At 51.1% G+C, this 18603-nt stretch overlaps 1 pseudogene; it reads left to right on the top strand.

The window, feature by feature from the left end:
* Positions 1-18603, top strand: part of LOC121638252 — a 35542-nt pseudogene that overhangs the window by 608 nt on the left and 16331 nt on the right.

Here is an 18603-nt window from a genome sequence, read left to right as displayed (position 1 = left end):
AACAACCAGGTTTGGAGTTTAAAAGGTTACCCTAAAGCTAAACTTAAGGCTTTCTTTTGAAGCCAGAAAACCGGTCAACCTCCAGAAAGCAGGACTTTACCTCATCAGAATCAGATGCAGAAATAAATCAGACTGATGATCGACCAGGTTGGAAGGAACCACTCAGCTTTAATCTTCTTCACCTCCTGAGTCAACATGACCTGCTTCTGAGGATTAGCTGTGACTTCATTAACCCCCACAGGTCCGGCAGGTGGAGGAATCAGAGGCAGAGAGCACTAATCACCACCTAGCTTCCTTTCTTCTTCCTGCTTCTCATTGGCTGGTGGAAGGTGATGTCATTCCTGATCCAGGAATCACTTCAGCTTTACTTCAGGTCTGAACTCAAGCTGCATGAATCTGATGAGCCAGTCAGAAAGCTGGACTCTCAGAGGTCAGACAGCCTTTAGAATAACCGTCCGTACTGGTTGAACTGGTGCACCAAATGTTCCCAGCGTGGCTCCCAGCGTGTAGTAGACTTTAAGGATCTCACCCTGAGATGTGAATGTGTATTTAAATGATTGTGAACCACGATGAGGTACAGGAAAATGTTCAGAAGAAAATAAAAAAATATTTTTAAAACCAAACTTAGAGATCAGCCTCACTGAGCTGGATGAAACTTCACCTTTTTCATGATATTTACCTCCCAGCGCAGCTCCTCTCTGGTTCTATTATACAGCACTTTTATGGATGCTCTTCTTGTTGGTTACACACCGGTACCTCCCATCAGTAGTTTCATCAACAACGATTCAAATTATTCTGCATCTCTTAAACTGGTTTTCCATCTGCTTCCAGTTACCAACCAATAAACTACACAGATCACAGTTACAGTTACAGAACCTGCAGATCACAGCCAATCAGAGGAGAGTTGAGGCTGAGTTGTCGTTGGTGGCTGAGTCGTTGGCGGCTGAGTCGTTGGTGACTGAGTTGTTGGCGGCCTAGTTGTCGTTGGCGGCCGAGTTGTCGTTGGCGGCTGAGTCGTAGGCGGCCGAGTCGTTGGTGGCTGAGTTGTCATTGGTGGCTGAGTCGTTGGCGGCCGAGTTGTCGTTGGTGGCTGAGTCGTAGGCGGCTGAGTCGTTGGTGGCTGAGTTGTCATTGGTGGCTGAGTCGTTGGTGGCCGAGTTGTTGTTGGCGGCCGAGTTGTCGTTGGTGGCTGAGTCGTAGGTGGCCGAGTCGTTGGTGGCTGAGTTGTCGTTGGCGGCTGAGTCGTTGGCGGCCGAGTCGTTGGTGGTCGAGTTGTCGTTGGCAGCCGAGTCGTTGGCAGTCGAGTCATTGGTGGCTGAGATGTCATTGGTAGCTGAGTCGTTGGTGGCTGAGTCGTTGGTGGCCGAGTCGTTGGTGGTCGAGTTGTCGTTGGCGGCCGAGTCGTTGGCGGTCGAGTCATTGGTGGCTGAGTTGTCATTGGTAGCTGAGTCGTTGGTAGCTGAGTCGTTGGTGGCTGAGTCGTTGGTAGCTGAGTCGTTGGTAGCTGAGTCGTTGGTGGCTGAGTCGTTGGTGGCTGAGTCGTTGGTGGCTGAGTCGTTGGTAGCTGAGTCGTTGGTGGCCGAGTCGTTGGTGGTCGAGTTGTCGTTGGCGGCCGAGTCGTTGGCGGTCGAGTCATTGGTGGCTGAGTTGTCATTGGTAGCTGAGTCGTTGGTAGCTGAGTCGTTGGTAGCCGAGTCGTTGGTAGCCGAGTCGTTGGTAGCTGAGTCGTTGGTGGCTGAGTCGTTGGTGGCTGAGTCGTTGGTGGCCGAGTCGTTGGTGGTCGAGTTGTCGTTGGCGGCCGAGTCGTTGGCGGTCGAGTCATTGGTAGCTGAGTTGTTATTGGTAGCTGAGTCGTTGGTAGCTAAGTCGTTGGTGGCTGAGTCGTACGCGGCCGAGTCGTTGTTGTTGGCAGCCAAGTTGTTGGTGGCCGAGTCGTTGATGGTGGCCGAGTCATTGATGGTGGCCAAGTCGTTGTTGTTGGCGGCCGAGTCGTTGGTGGCCGAGTCGTTGTTGTTGGCGACCGAGTCGTTGGCGACTGAGTCGTTGGTGGCTGAGTCATTGTTGTTGGCGGCCGAGTCGTTGGCATCCGAGTCGTTGGCGGCTGAGTCGTACGCGGCCGAGTCGTTGGTGGCGGCCGAGTTGTCCTTGGTGGCTGAGTCGTTGTTGTTGGTGGACGAGTCGTTGGCGGCTGAGTTGTCATTGGCGGCTGAGTCGTTGGTGGCCAAGACGTCGTTGGCGGCCGAGTTGTTGGCGGCCGAGTTGTTGGCGGCCTAGTTGTCGTTGGCGGCCGAGTTGTCGTTGGCGGCTGAGTCGTAGGCGGCCGAGTCGTTGGTGACTGAGTTGTTGGCGGCCTAGTTGTCGTTGGCGGCCGAGTTGTCGTTGGCGGCTGAGTCGTTGGTGGCCGAGTTGTTGTTGGCGGCCGAGTTGTCGTTGGTGGCTGAGTCATAGGTGGCCGAGTCGTTGGTGGCTGAGTTGTCGTTGGCGGCTGAGTCGTTGGCGGCCGAGTCGTTGGTGGCTGAGTTGTCGTTGGTGGCTGAGTTGTTGGCGGCCTAGTTGTCGTTGGCGGCCGAGTTGTCGTTGGCGGTCGAGTCATTGGTGGCTAAGTTGTCATTGGTTGTTGAGTCGTTGGTGGTCGAGTTGTCGTTGGTGGCTGAGTCGTAGGCGGCCGAGTCGTTGGTGACTGAGTTGTTGGCGGCCTAGTTGTTGTTGGCGGCCGAGTTGTCGTTGGCGGCTGAGTCGTAGGCGGCCGAGTCGTTGGTGGCTGAGTTGTCATTGGTGGCTGAGTCGTTGGTGGCCGAGTTGTTGTTGGCGGCCGAGTTGTCATTGGTGGCTGAGTCGTAGGTGGCCGAGTCGTTGGCGGCTGAGTTGTTGGTGGCCTAGTTGTCGTTGGCGGCCGAGTTGTCGTTGGCGGCTGAGTCGTAGGCGGCCGAGTCGTTGGTGGCTGAGTTGTCATTGGTGGCTGAGTCGTTGGTGGCCGAGTTGTTGTTGGCGGCCGAGTTGTCATTGGTGGCTGAGTCGTAGGTGGCCGAGCCGTTGGCGGCTGAGTTGTCGTTGGTGGCTGAGTTGTCATTGGTGGCTGAGTCGTTGGCGGCCGAGTTGTCGTTGGTGGCTGAGTCGTAGGCGGCTGAGTCGTTGGTGGCTGAGTTGTCATTGGTGGCTGAGTCGTTGGTGGCCGAGTTGTTGTTGGCGGCCGAGTTGTCGTTGGCGGCTGAGTCGTAGGTGGCCGAGTCGTTGGTGGCTGAGTTGTCGTTGGCGGCTGAGTCGTTGGCGGCCGAGTCGTTGGTGGTCGAGTTGTCGTTGGCAGCTGAGTCGTTGGCAGTCGAGTCATTGGTGGCTGAGATGTCATTGGTAGCTGAGTCGTTGGTGGCTGAGTCGTTGGTGGCTGAGTCGTTGGTGGCTGAGTCGTTGGTGGCCGAGTCGTTGGTGGTCGAGTTGTCGTTGGCGGCCGAGTCGTTGGCGGTCGAGTCATTGGTGGCTGAGTTGTCATTGGTAGCTGAGTCGTTGGTGGCTGAGTCGTTGGTAGCTGAGTCGTTGGTAGCTGAGTCGTTGGTGGCTGAGTCGTTGGTGGCTGAGTCGTTGGTGGCTGAGTCGTTGGTGGCCGAGTCGTTGGTGGTCGAGTTGTCGTTGGCGGCCGAGTCGTTGGCGGTCGAGTCATTGGTAGCTGAGTTGTTATTGGTAGCTGAGTCGTTGGTAGCTGAGTCGTTGGTAGCCGAGTCGTTGGTAGCTGAGTCGTTGGTGGCTGAGTCGTTGGTAGCTAAGTCGTTGGTGGCTGAGTCGTACGCGGCCGAGTCGTTGTTGTTGGCAGCCAAGTTGTTGGTGGCCGAGTCGTTGATGGTGGCCGAGTCATTGATGGTGGCCAAGTCGTTGTTGTTGGCGGCCGAGTCGTTGGTGGCCGAGTCGTTGTTGTTGGCGACCGAGTCGTTGGCGACCGAGTCGTTGGTGGCTGAGTCATTGTTGTTGGCGGCCGAGTCGTTGGCATCCGAGTCGTTGGCGGCTGAGTCGTACGCGGCCGAGTCGTTGGTGGCGGCCGAGTTGTCCTTGGTGGCTGAGTCGTTGTTGTTGGTGGACGAGTCGTTGGCGGCTGAGTTGTCATTGGCGGCTGAGTCGTTGGTGGCCAAGACGTCGTTGGCGGCCGAGTTGTTGGCGGCCGAGTTGTTGGCGGCCGAGTTGTTGGCGGCCTAGTTGTCGTTGGCGGCTGAGTCGTAGGCGGCCGAGTCGTTGGTGACTGAGTTGTTGGCGGCCTAGTTGTCGTTGGCGGCCGAGTTGTCGTTGGCGGCTGAGTCGTTGGTGGCCGAGTTGTTGTTGGCGGCCGAGTTGTCGTTGGTGGCTGAGTCGTAGGTGGCCGAGTCGTTGGTGGCTGAGTTGTCGTTGGCGGCTGAGTCGTTGGCGGCCGAGTCGTTGGTGGCTAAGTTGTCGTTGGTGGCTGAGTTGTTGGCGGCCTAGTTGTCGTTGGCGGCCCAGTTGTCGTTGGCGGTCGAGTCATTGGTGGCTAAGTTGTCATTGGTTGTTGAGTCGTTGGTGGTCGAGTTGTCGTTGGTGGCTGAGTCGTAGGCGGCCGAGTCGTTGGTGACTGAGTTGTTGGCGGCCTAGTTGTTGTTGGCGGCCGAGTTGTCGTTGGCGGCTGAGTCGTAGGCGGCCGAGTCGTTGGTGGCTGAGTTGTCATTGGTGGCTGAGTCGTTGGTGGCCGAGTTGTTGTTGGCGGCCGAGTTGTCATTGGTGGCTGAGTCGTAGGTGGCCGAGTCGTTGGCGGCTGAGTTGTCGTTGGTGGCTGAGTCGTTGGCGGCTGAGTCGTTGGTGACTGAGTTGTTGGTGGCCTAGTTGTCGTTGGCGGCCGAGTTGTCTTTGGCGGCTGAGTCGTAGGCGGCCGAGTCGTTGGTGGCTGAGTTGTCATTGGTGGCTGAGTCGTTGGTGGCCGAGTTGTTGTTGGCGGCCGAGTTGTCATTGGTGGCTGACTCGTAGGTGGCCGAGCCGTTGGCGGCTGAGTTGTCGTTGGTGGCTGAGTCGTTGGCGGCCGAGTCGTTGGTGGCTGAGTTGTCGTTGGCTGAGTTGTCATTGGTGGTCGAGTCGTTGGCGGCCGAGTCATTGTTGGCTGAGTTGTCGTTGGTGGCTGAGTTGTTGGCGGCCTAGTTGTCGTTGGCGGCCGAGTTGTCGTTGGCGGTCGAGTCATTGGTGGCTAAGTTGTCATTGGTTGCTGAGTCGTTGGTGGTCGAGTTGTTGTTGGCGGCCGAGTCGTTGGCGGTCGAGTCATTGGTGGCTGAGTTGTCGTTGGCGGCCGAGTCGTTGGCGGTCGAGTTGTCGTTGGCGGCCGAGTCGTTGGCTGTCGAGTCATTGGTGGCTGAGTCGTTGGTAGCTGAGTCGTTGGTGGCTGAGTCGTTGGTGGTCGAGTTGTCGTTGGCGGCCGAGTCGTTGGCTGTCGAGTCATTGGTGGCTGAGTTGTCATTGGTGGCTGAGTCGTTGGTGGCCGAGTTGTTGTTGGCGGCCGAGTTGTCATTGGTGGCTGAGTCGTAGGTGGCCGAGTCGTTGGCGGCTGAGTTGTCGTTGGTGGCTGAGTCGTTGGCGGCTGAGTCGTTGGCGGCTGAGTCGTTGGTGACTGAGTTGTTGGCGGCCTAGTTGTTGTTGGCGGCCGAGTTGTCGTTGGCGGCTGAGTCGTAGGCGGCCGAGTCGTTGGTGGCTGAGTTGTCGTTGGCGGCTGAGTCGTTGGCGGCCGAGTCGTTGGTGGCTGAGTTGTCGTTGGTGGCTGAGTTGTCGTTGGTGGCTGAGTTGTAGGCGGCCTAGTTGTCGTTGGCGGCCGAGTTGTCGTCGCCGGTCGAGTCATTGGTGGCTAAGTTGTCATTGGTTGTTGAGTCGTTGGTGGCCGAGTTGTTGTTGGCGGCCGAGTTGTCATTGGTGGCTGAGTCGTAGGTGGCCGAGTCGTTGGCGGCTGAGTTGTCGTTGGTGGCTGAGTCGTTGGCGGCTGAGTTGTCGTTGGCTGAGTTGTCATTGGTGGTCGAGTCGTTGGCGGCCGAGTCATTGTTGGCTGAGTTGTCGTTGGGGGCTGAGTTGTTGGCGGCCTAGTTGTCGTTGGTGGCCGAGTTGTCGTTGGCGGTCGAGTCATTGGTGGCTAAGTTGTCATTGGTTGCTGAGTCGTTGGTGGTCGAGTTGTTGTTGGCGGCCGAGTCGTTGGCGGTCGAGTCATTGGTGGCTGAGTTGTCGTTGGCGGCCGAGTCGTTGGCGGTCGAGTCATTGGTGGCTGAGTTGTCATTGGTAGCTGAGTCGTTGGTAGCTGAGTCGTTGGTGGCTGAGTCGTTGGTGGTCGAGTTGTCGTTGGCGGCCGAGTCGTTGGCTGTCGAGTCATTGGTGGCTGAGTTGTCATTGGTGGCTGAGTTGTTGGTGGCCGAGTTGTTGGCGGCTGAGTTGTCGTTGGTGGCTGAGTCGTTGGCGGCTGAGTCGTTGGTGACTGAGTTGTTGGCGGCCTAGTTGTTGCTGGCGGCCGAGTTGTCGTTGGCGGCCGAGTCGTAGGCGGCCGAGTCGTTGGTGGCTGAGTTGTCATTGGTGGCTGAGTCGTTGGTGGCCGAGTTGTTGTTGGCGGCCGAGTTGTCATTGGTGGCTGAGTCGTAGGTGGCCGAGTCGTTGGCGGCTGAGTTGTCGTTGGTGGCTGAGTCGTTGGCGGCCGAGTCGTTGGTGGCTGAGTTGTCGTTGGCTGAGTTGTCATTGGTGGTCGAGTCGTTGGCGGCCGAGTCATTGTTGGCTGAGTTGTCGTTGGTGGCTGAGTTGTTGGCGGCCTAGTTGTCGTTGGCGGCCGAGTTGTCGTTGGCGGTCGAGTCATTGGTGGCTGAGTTGTCGTTGGCGGCCGAGTCGTTGGCGGTCGAGTCATTGGTGGCTGAGTTGTCATTGGTAGCTGAGTCGTTGGTAGCTGAGTCGTTGGTGGCTGAGTCGTTGGTGGCCGAGTTGTCGTTGGCGGTCGAGTCATTGGTGGCTAAGTTGTCATTGGTTGCTGAGTCGTTGGTGGTCGAGTTGTTGTTGGCGGCCGAGTCGTTGGCGGTCGAGTCATTGGTGGCTGAGTTGTCGTTGGCGGCCGAGTCGTTGGCGGTCGAGTCATTGGTGGCTGAGTTGTCGTTGGTGGCTGAGTCGTTGGTGGTCGAGTTGTCGTTGGCGGCCGAGTCGTTGGCTGTCGAGTCATTGGTGGCTGAGTTGTCATTGGTGGCTGAGTCGTTGGTGGCCGAGTTGTTGGCGGCTGAGTTGTTGGCGGCTGAGTTGTCGTTGGTGGCTGAGTTGTTGTTGGCGGCCGAGTTGTCATTGGTGGCTGAGTCGTAGGTGGCCGAGTCGTTGGCGGCTGAGTTGTCGTTGGTGGCTGAGTCGTTGGCGGCCGAGTCGTTGGTGGCTGAGTTGTCGTTGGCTGAGTTGTCATTGGTGGTCGAGTCGTTGGCGGCCGAGTCATTGTTGGCTGAGTTGTCGTTGGTGGCTGAGTTGTTGGCGGCCTAGTTGTCGTTGGCGGCCGAGTTGTCGTTGGCGGTCGAGTCATTGGTGGCTGAGTTGTCGTTGGCGGCCGAGTCGTTGGCGGTCGAGTCATTGGTGGCTGAGTTGTCATTGGTAGCTGAGTCGTTGGTAGCTGAGTCGTTGGTGGCTGAGTCGTTGGTGGCCGAGTTGTCGTTGGCGGTCGAGTCATTGGTGGCTAAGTTGTCATTGGTTGCTGAGTCGTTGGTGGTCGAGTTGTTGTTGGCGGCCGAGTCGTTGGCGGTCGAGTCATTGGTGGCTGAGTTGTCGTTGGCGGCCGAGTCGTTGGCGGTCGAGTCATTGGTGGCTGAGTTGTCGTTGGTGGCTGAGTCGTTGGTGGTCGAGTTGTCGTTGGCGGCCGAGTCGTTGGCTGTCGAGTCATTGGTGGCTGAGTTGTCATTGGTGGCTGAGTCGTTGGTGGCCGAGTTGTTGGCGGCTGAGTTGTTGGCGGCTGAGTTGTCGTTGGTGGCTGAGTCGTTGGCGGCTGAGTCGTTGGTGACTGAGTTGTTGGCGGCCTAGTTGTTGCTGGCGGCCGAGTTGTCGTTGGCGGCCGAGTCGTAGGCGGCCGAGTCGTTGGTGGCTGAGTTGTCATTGGTGGCTGAGTCGTTGGTGGCCGAGTTGTTGTCGGCGGCCGAGTTGTCATTGGTGGCTGAGTCGTAGGTGGCCGAGTCGTTGGCGGCTGAGTTGTCGTTGGTGGCTGAGTCGTTGGCGGCCGAGTCGTTCGTGGCTGAGTTGTCGTTGGCTGAGTTGTCATTGGTGGCCGAGTCGTTGGCGGCCGAGTCATTGTTGGCTGAGTTGTCGTTGGTGGCTGAGTTGTTGGCGGCCTAGTTGTCGTTGGCGGCCTAGTTGTCGTTGGCGGTCGAGTCATTGGTGGCTGAGTTGTCGTTGGCGGCCGAGTCGTTGGCGGTCGAGTCATTGGTGGCTGAGTTGTCATTGGTAGCTGAGTCGTTGGTAGCTGAGTCGTTGGTGGCTGAGTCGTTGGTGGTCGAGTTGTCGTTGGCGGCCGAGTCGTTGGCTGTCGAGTCATTGGTGGCTGAGTTGTCATTGGTAGCTGAGTCGTTGGCGGCTGAGTTGCAAGTCTGCCATCTAGTGGTGGAAAATTTAACAGGTGTAAGTTCTCTGGCCCTAGAGCAGTGGTTCACGTGAACCACTGCTGTAGAAGGTTGAAATCGTTCAGCGTCGACAGGCAGCTTTACAGTAAAAAACAACCAGGTGGATAAAACATAGTAAAACATGGTTTGGACTTTTAAGGGTTAAATTGTGTTAAAAGAAGTAAAAACAAACTGGATGTTCCAGAATTTCTTTCAGTTAAACAAAAATAAAATAAAAGTTTGGAACCAAGATGGAACGAACAGCTTCAGGCTGTAACATCAGCTGTATCTGTAAAACAGCTTCCGTTCATTTCTAAATGAGAGGATCTTCCTCCTCCTCCTCCTCCTCCTCCTGATGAAGCTGCAGGATTAACTGCTGCTGGATGCTGTTGCTGTGCAGGACGAGTCGCTGCGTGATCCTGGGTAATGAGGTCTCTGGAGGACTGGCTCACCAGCCGGAGTCCAGCTCCGTCTGGATTAAACTCCTCCACCTCTCAGAGAAACCTCCATCTCCAATCTCCACGTGTCTCTCAGAACGTCCTGCTGAAGTAGAATTCTGAGGAAATCATAGTTCAGCTTCGTTACTGAGCTGCTGGACACAACGTCCGGTTTTCCACTAGCGGTCTCTGAGACCTGGGTCAGGAACTGGACTTTGAATCCCGCTGTTGGAGGATCTGAGGTTTTATCATTTCAACCAGTCCTTTAAAAAGCCCGACCTGTTGTATTACTTTCTTATTGTCATTTATTCATTTTGTTTCCGCAAACCCAGAAAAACTTGAGTATTTTTATCTAATAAAACCTCCAGTCCGGTCTCACGGAGCAACTTTTCTTTAGGCTGTTTATGCTTAGGACTCAGAGACCAGACCAGAGACTGTAGAGACCAGTCCAGGGTCCTCATTTATCACACATGTATGCATCTTTAATGCACGAGCAGATTACTAGCTTGTATTTAGGGTAGGTTTCATTTGCCAAAATATCCAAACATCTCTGACACAGAATCTAGACGTAGATCAGAGAAACCGTAAACATGCAGTCCGACTGGTCTAAAAACCTCAGACCCAGCTGTAAAATCCATCTGATGTGTTACTACACCTGTTGTTTCTATCAGTAGGTTAATAAAGGTTTTTGGAAAGAATAAAAGCAGAACCAGTAGCTGTTGATCTGCACGAGGCCTGGACTTGAAATACCCGCGCCAGCTGAAGGGTGTGTTTCGATGTTTCATGGCAGGGGTACTTACATCAACTCTACACCGGGCCTCTGTGAGCGCTTTTGGACGAGTCCACGGCACTGCTGCTTTTGATGATATCACTATCATTCATGATTTATGTAGTCTAATGACTAAGTAATTACACCTACAATGATGAAATCATCATGTCATTTCTATGTAATAGTAAAAGTTAACAGATAGTTTCAGATCAGTTATTTCTTCATATGCATCTTTCAAATCATGCATTTATGTAATTATGACAATGTAAATACAATTTACATGTAATAACATTTTAATCAAGTTGATGTGTTTAAACCAACGACGCTAAATAAGCATGAACCATGAAAAAAGCGCTGCTGTTAGAAACCTGCAGGCCTGATGAAACGCTGCTGCTTTAAATCAGAACATCTGTTAGTTCTTCACACTGGAACTCTGATTTCTGGCTTTTATCTGAATGTTTGACGTGAAGCACTTTGAATACTTAGAAGAAACGGGTGAACCTGCCTTGCTGGAGCTCGGACATGTTTCCTGTGTGGTCTTCAGGCTCTGCAGTCTGACTCTGAAGAAGCTGATGGTCCTCAGGGAGCTGGACCGAGAGCTCACCTCTGTCATCATTGCTGTAAAGATCCAGGTGAGACTCAGCAGGTATATCTGCTGGTTTTACTTCCACCATGATGACAGAAAGGTTTTCTTCTCATAAAGATTGTAAAGAAAGTGTGAACACACACAGATTTAAAAAAATGAAACTGAAGTTGCTGCTCGCATCAAACTCTGTCTCCATAGCAACAGGTTGACGAGATGCTTTATTACCTTGAAGTCTTTATCATGTTCTCTTATAATAACACCTGATCTGATCCTGGATCTGTCTCTCAGGGTTCGAAGCGGACTCTGAGATCTAACGAGTATCTCCTTCCACCAGACGGCCTGATGGAGGCAGACCTGGAGCTCACCTTCTCTCTGCAGGTCTCACGTCTCATCAGTTAGGATTTGTTCTTTAAAAATAAATAATCATTTCTGTCCTGACATCAGTTTGTGTTTACCTCTCGTTTTTCAGTATCCTCACTTCCTGAAGCGAGACGCCAACCATCTGCACGTGATGCTGCAGAGGAGGAAGAGGTACAAGAACCGAACCATCCTAGGCTACAAAACGCTCGCAGTAGGCGTCATCGACATGTCTGAGGTACGAGAGAAAGTAGGTCCATGAGCTATCAGTCATGAGACCACACAGTTTCTTTAGTTTAGCACATTCAGTCTATTTTGGGGCGCTATTTGGTCCGCTTTTAACAAACCCTGGTCCACTTCCACGGATAGTCCAGTTCGTCTGGAGCAGTGGGAGCAACCATTCTCACTGGTTCGGACCAAAGAAGCAAAACCTGGTCCGATTGAAAACTGGGCTTCTCCTCTCTCTCTGTTTGTTCTTTTATTTACTTTGTCACACTTCCTCTGCTGTAATATTTTATTTTAAGCACTCTGAATTGTCTTGTACATGGAACGTGTCATGCAGATAAACTCAGCCTGCCTCGATGTTGATGCTGTTATTAAAATAACACAAAAAAAATGATGAGAAGCTGCAGTTTTTACTGGTCAGAACCAAATGAGCAAGTTTGTGTGTTTTTGCGTGTACGCGCTCGTGTGTGGGCGGTTGTTTTTGTGTGTTTTCCCAGGTGATGCAGCATCCGACAGATAGAGCCCACGTCCTTGGTCTCCATAGTAACCTCAAGGATGCTTCAGTTCGAGCGGCGGAGCTGAGTGTCCATTCTCTCTCCAGCCAGCCAGTTGAACAGGAGGAAGCAAGTGGTCACCATGGCAACAAGATCAAGGCCTCAGGTAGGTGAAGAAAGAGCCCAAACGTCAGAGCGAGACTCTGGCTGTTGATATGTACAGACACACAGAGATAAAACAAAAAGAGACGACACAAACACACCAGAACCAGAGACATGAAGTCACCTGAACACACACTCTGCTCTGCGCAGATCGATCCCCCGACACGGAGCACTACTGGGAGGAGGATGACGATGATGATGATGACAGCTTCTCCTCTGAACAGGAAGGAAGTGATGATGCGCCGCCTCAGGTGACTGATGGCGTTAACGGGCCAGAATGGTTCAAGTTCCAGTATAACCAGAGCGGTTCTGGTTCCAGTATAACCAGAGCGGTTCTGGTTCCAGTATAACCAGACCAGTTCCGGTTCCAGTATAACCAGACCAGATCTATCTATCTATCTATCTATCTATCTATCTATCTATCTATCTATCTATCTATCTATCTATCTATCTATCTATCTATCTATCTATCTATCTATCTATCTATCTATCTATCTATCTATCTATCTATCTATCTATCTATCTATCTATCTATCTATCTGAGCTTGTACAGGCAGTTTTACATTAAAAACAAAACATTTCTAAGGTTAAAGTTTTGTTATTGGGGAAATCTGTAAGTTGTTTTGTTGTTTGTTTTTTATGCCGACTTCCTGTTTTTGTTTATCAGGACATGTATGATGACGATGAGGACGTTCAGAGAAAGACAAAGACATCTCACAGAAAAATAATGCAGACAGCGTCCCTGGCTCAGGTGAGGACCAATCAGGTCTGCCGTGCTGCAGGACGTACCTGAGCTGATGATGTCACTGATCACATGTTCAAACTTCTTTTTCCTGTTGTCCAGCAGCCGAACTTCAAGCAGAAGTTTGTGGCTCTGTTGAAGAGATTCAAAGTCACGGATGAGGTTTGTAGTGGACGCCGATCCTCAGACAAGATCATTCCTTAAAAATGTTCACTCGATGTTTTCCTTCAGAGTGACCAGGTGGATCAGAGTCGGGAGGCCGAGGAAGACCTGGACCTGCTGTACAACAGTCTGGAGGTCGACAACCTGAGCGACAGCGGCCCTGAGCTGGACGACAACGACAGCATTCAGAGCACGCCCAAACCCAAACTCAGGTGAGCTGGAACCTCACGTTTAGACACTGTGATGCTGCCCCCGGCGGTTCTGGGTCTACAGCAGCTGGTTAAACCAGGCTCAGGAACAGTGTCTGCATCAGACTCAAACACCTCTAACACCCAAACACGCTGATTTCTAGACTACTGGACCGGTTCTACCTGGATTCTTTTAATAAAAATTATTTTGTTGTTAAAACAACTTTTCACCCGAGCCTCATTTAGTTTTCTGGTTTGTTATGGTGGTAAATTTCTGTAATTCAGTCAACTTCACGATACAGGTATACAGGTCTTCCTGCATGTCGACCTGTATACCTGATTCATTTAGTGTTTTTTTACATCTGAGCCTTTGTCCAAAAAATACATCTCTTCTGTTTCTTCAATGCCTTCCATTTAAAAGAAGTGATGACATCACCACGTGAGAGGAAAACAAAAGAAAAACAGGATGTCATACAGCAGCAGGAAGTAGAAAGTATAGGAAGTATAAACAAAACAGTCACATCTAGTCTACTTAGGAGCTTATTAGCACCCACATTAGCAGCTAACGCTAAGAACGTATTGTACTTGTAGTAAGACCATTACTAAGAACATGGGGCCACCTCTAGCTATTATCTTTAGCTATTAATATGGGAGCCCGCGGTCTTAGCGTTAGCTGTTAATGTGAGAGCCCCCGGTCTTAGCGTTAGCTGTTAATGTGGGAGCCCGCGGTCTTAGCGTTAGCTGTTAATGTGGGAGCCCGCGGTCTTAGCGTTAGCTGTTAATGTGGGAGCCCGCGGTCTTAGCGCTAGCTGTTAATGTGGGAACCCGCGGTCTTAGCGTTAACTGTTAATGTGAGAGCCCCCGGTCTTAGCATTAGCTGTTAATGTGGGAGCCCGCGGTCTTAGCGTTAGCTGTTAATGTGGGAGCCCGCGGTCTTAGCGTTAGCTGTTAATGTGGGAGCCCCCGGTCTTAGCGTTAGCTGTTAATGTGGGAGCCCGCGGTCTTAGCGTTAGCTGTTAATGTGGGAGCCCCCGGTCTTAGCGTTAGCTGTTAATGTGGGAGCCCGCGGTCTTAGCGTTAGCTGTTAATGTGGGAGCCCGCGATCTTAGCGTTAGCTGTTAATGTGGGAGCCCGCGGTCTTAGCGTTAGCTGTTAATGTGGGAGCCCCCGGTCTTAGCGTTAGCTGTTAATGTGGGAGCCCGCGGTCTTAGCGTTAGCTGTTAATGTGGGAGCCCGCGATCTTAGCGTTAGCTGTTAATGTGGGAGCCCGCGGTCTTAGCGTTAGCTGTTAATGTGGGAGCCCGCGGTCTTAGCGTTAGCTGTTAATGTGGGAGCCCGCAGTCTTAGCAAGGCAAGGCAGTTTATTTGTACAACACATTACATGTACAGGACAATTCAAAGTGCTTTACATAAAACAAAGGCATTACAGATATTTAGAAATAGTAAAAGGCATCAACACTTTATCACAATAAAATAATAAATTACATTAAAATGATTAAAAGCAAGATAAGTTAAAAAAGTTTCCGTGCAGATTTCATGCATAGACTCATGAGAAAAGAAATGTTTTTAACCTGGATTTAAAAATGTCTACATTTGGGGAAAGTTTAATCTCCGCTGGCAGTTTGTTCCACTTATTTGCAGCATAACAGCTAAATGCTGCTTCTCCATGTTTAGTCTGGACTCTGGTCTGGACTAGTTGACCAGAGTCTTTGGATCTAAGAGCTCTGCTAGGTTTATATTCGCTGAACATATCACAGATGTATTCTGGGCCTAAACCATTCTGGGATTTGTAAACAAGCAGAAGGGTTTTAAAATCTATTCTGTGACTGACTGGAAACCAGTGTAAAGATTTCAAAACCGGTGTGATGTGTTCAGATCTCTTAGTCCTGGTTAAAACTCTAGCAGCAACGTTCTGGATGAGCTGCAGATGTTTAATGCTCTTTTTAGGAAGTCCTGTTAAAAGACCATTACAGTAAACCAGTCTACTGGAGATGAATGCATGGATGAGTTTCTCTTGGTCTTTCTGGGAGACTAAACTTTTAACTCTGTTGATGTTTCTGAGCTGGTAAAAAGCTTCTTAGCTGTTAATGTGGGAACCCACAGTCTTAGTGTTAGCTGTTAATTAGCTAACTAGCTAATTAGCTGCTAAATCAATTACACGTGAATGTATATCTTGCTTATACTCCAACCTCCTGCTGCTGCACGCTATCACATTTTTGTTTTGTTTTTCCCAAGCTGTGACTACGCTACTTTGTCTTTTTAACAGATGTTAAAAAGATGGAAGAGACAGATTTTCTTGGACATGCTCAGATGTAAAAAAAAAAAACCCCAAAAAACCCAAAATAAAACACTAAATGAATCAGATATACGGGTCTACTTGCAGGAAGTCATCAGAGTATTGGAGAAAACTGTAGGTGTTAATCTGGTTTCTCATGTGATTCTCAAGTGATGCTGTCACATCATTTGACTGGAATAATCTGATTACTCCAGAAACTAGATAGAGACTAGATTAGATTATTGGTGTGCATGTAAATATATTTAATGTAGACCAATGTTTTTAAAATATTAAATTTCAGAAGTCCATGTAGTATTAGTACTGTAATCTGATTACTCCCAGTTATTGGATTTTGATGTCCATGTAAACAGAGTACTTTGATAAACTAGATTAATTTTCTTGTGATGGAAGGAAGTAATTCACTGAAGTTTGTGCTTTGTTCAGTACAGACGGTTTTATCATGACTCAGAAGTAGTTTCGCACCGAATGTTCTGCTAAAAGAATCTGATGCTTATTGATGCGGTTCCTGCCGGCAGGCCTTTCTTCGACGGTGTTTCTCAGTCGAGCTCTCAGACGGAGATCAGAAGTCTCGACGGTCAGACGAGCCAGCAGAACAAGCAAACGGTGAGTAAACGGATCAGAACCGAACACACCGACTCAGCAGATATTCCTGTTCAATAGAAACCACCACGGTCAGATAACCAGGCTGAGCTGAACATCTGGTAGCTCCAGGTGTAAAGACAGAACGTTGCAGGGGTTCCGGTCCACATGGGACAAATCTAAAAGACTGGTTCCCGTCCTGACTGAGGTGGATTTCTGCCTGAGAATATCTGCAGCCACAAACGGGAGCTAAAGAAACCAAAGGCTCATTCCCATGGAAAGAGTCTAGATTCATGTAAAACAATCCAAACAGACAGAAAGAAGAATTTCCTTCATCCTCCATCCATCCCCCATCCATCCATCCATCCATCCATCCATCCATCCATCCATCATCCATCCATCCATCCATCCCTCCGTCCATCATCCATCATCCATCCACCACCCATCCATCCATCACCCATCCATCATCCATCCATCCATCACCTATCCATCCATCCATCACCCACCCATCCATCATCCATCCATCCATCACCTATCCATCCATCCATCACCCACCCATCCATCCATCCATCCATCCATCACCCATCCATCCATCCACCACCCATCCATCCATCACCCACCCATCCATCCATCCATCCATCCATCCATCACCTATCCATCCATCCATCCATCATCCATCCATCCATCACCCATCCATCCATCCATCCATCCATCCATCCATCCATCATCCATCCATCCATCCATCCCTCCGTCCATCATCCATCATCCATCCACCACCCATCCATCCATCACCCATCCATCCATCCATCCATCCATCACCTATCCATCCATCCATCATCCATCCATCCATCATCCATCCATCCATCACCCATCCATCCATCCACCACCCATCCATCCATCCATCCATCCATCACCTATCCATCCATCCATCCATCATCCATCCATCCATCACCCATCCATCCATCCATCATCCATCCATCCATCACCCATCCATCCATCCATCCATCACCCATCCATCCATCACCCATCCATCCATCCATTCATCCATCCATCCATCCATCACCCATCCATCCATCATCCATCCATCCATCACCCATCCATCCATCCATCATCCATCCATCCATCACCCATCCATCCATCCATCCATCCATCCATCATCCATCCATCCATCACCCATCCATCCATCCATCCATCACCCATCCATCCATTCATCCATCCATCCATCCATCACCCATCCATCCATCCATCATCCATCCATCCATCACCCATCCATCCATCCATCCATCATCCATCCATCCATCACCCATCCATCCATCACCCATCCATCCATCCATCCATCCATCCATTCATCCATCCATCCATCATCCATCCATCCATCCATCCATCACCCATCCATCCATCCATCCATCATCCATCCATCCATCCATCCCTCCGTCCATCATCCATCATCCATCCACCATCCATCCATCATCACCCATCCATCCATCCATCCATCATCCATCCATCCATCCATCCATCCATCCATCCATCCATCCATTTTCTGCCGCTTATCCGGAGTCGGGTCGCGGGGGCAGCTGCCTAAGCAGGGAAACCCAGACTTCCCTCTCCCCGGCCACATTCACCAGCTCATCCGGAAGGATCCCGAGGCGTTCCCAGGCCAGCCGAGAGATGTAGTCCATCCATCGTGTCCTGGGTCTTCCCTGAGGCCTCTTTCCGGTGGGATGTGCCCAGAACACCTCACCAGGGAGGCGTCCATGAGGCATCCTAACCAGATGCCCGAGCCACCTCATCTGGTTCCTCTTGATGTGGAGGAGCAGCGACTCTACTCTGAGCCCCTCCCGGATCACCGAGCTTCTCACCCTATCTCTAAGGGAGAGCCCGGCCACCCTGCAGAGAAAACTCATTTTGGTTGCTTGTATTCGCGATCTTGTTCTTTCAATCACTACCCACTACTATTTTATCATTAGTTTATTATGTATTTTTATATATTTATTGTTATGAATTTATTTAATAAAATTTTTGTCGTTTATTTTGTTGCAGGTTTTTTTTTTACCTACATTTTTACTGTATTTATTTTGTTTTTATATAATAAACCTCTGAAGGTAATTATGTATTTTATTTTATTTTATTTTATTTTATTTGTAAAATGACTGATTTGTCTTTACCAGCTCCGGTCTGCTGGAGCTCAGGGGCCTCAGGTTCCTAAGGAGCCCAGAGGAGACGAGGCCGGTCCCGGGGTGAGTCTGGAGACTAACGCGCATTAGCGCACGCATGCATGCGGTTTTATGCTGCATCCTCTTCTTCTTTTTCTCTCCACAGGAAGTGGATGATGATGTTGTCATGGGAACAGATGCCGGCCCTGCTGCCAAACTCTGTAAGACGGAGTCCCAGACACACATGTCACCAAGGTATGCATGCACACACACGCATGCAGACACACGCGCACACACATTTGGCGGACCCAGGTTAGAACGGTCTGGTTTCTCTGCAGTAAGACAGGAAGCCAGTCGTCTCGCCACCCGTGGAGCATCTCCATGAAGGACAGGCAGAACTCCAGAGGGACGGACAGGACCAGCAGCGTGGACAGCGAGACGTCATGTGACTACAGGACACCTGTTCCACAGGTAGCCAGAGGAACACACCAGGTCCAGGTCCAGGGTCAGGTTTGGGGTCACATCTAGGTCCAGGTCCAGGTCCATCTTCTGGGGAGCCATTTGTTTTTATGTTTTTTTCAGGTTGTACGGAAGGCCGTTCTGGATCAGCTGAACCACATCCTGTTCTCTGAGGACCACATTCCAGAGTCCATCATCCTGATCAGCACCACGGACTGGCAGGGACAGGTCTGTCTCCATCAGGTTTAGTTTCAGACAGCTCTGACTCTCAGGTCAACCAGGCCTAGATGAACCAAGATGTCCTATCTGTCCTCAGTACCTGTCAGAGCGGCTCTTCGATCAGCCAATCGTCTGCACCGTCTCCGCCGCCGAGGTTCAGGCTGCCTTCAGCGCCATCATCGCCCGCATCCAGAGATTGTAGGAGTCCTCT

The sequence above is a fragment of the Melanotaenia boesemani genome, chromosome 4, assembly GCF_017639745.1.
Source record: "Melanotaenia boesemani isolate fMelBoe1 chromosome 4, fMelBoe1.pri, whole genome shotgun sequence".
Lineage (NCBI taxonomy): Eukaryota > Metazoa > Chordata > Actinopteri > Atheriniformes > Melanotaeniidae > Melanotaenia > Melanotaenia boesemani.
The sequence above is the reverse complement of the archived record's forward strand: the minus strand, read 5'-3'. Positions and strand labels throughout refer to the sequence as shown.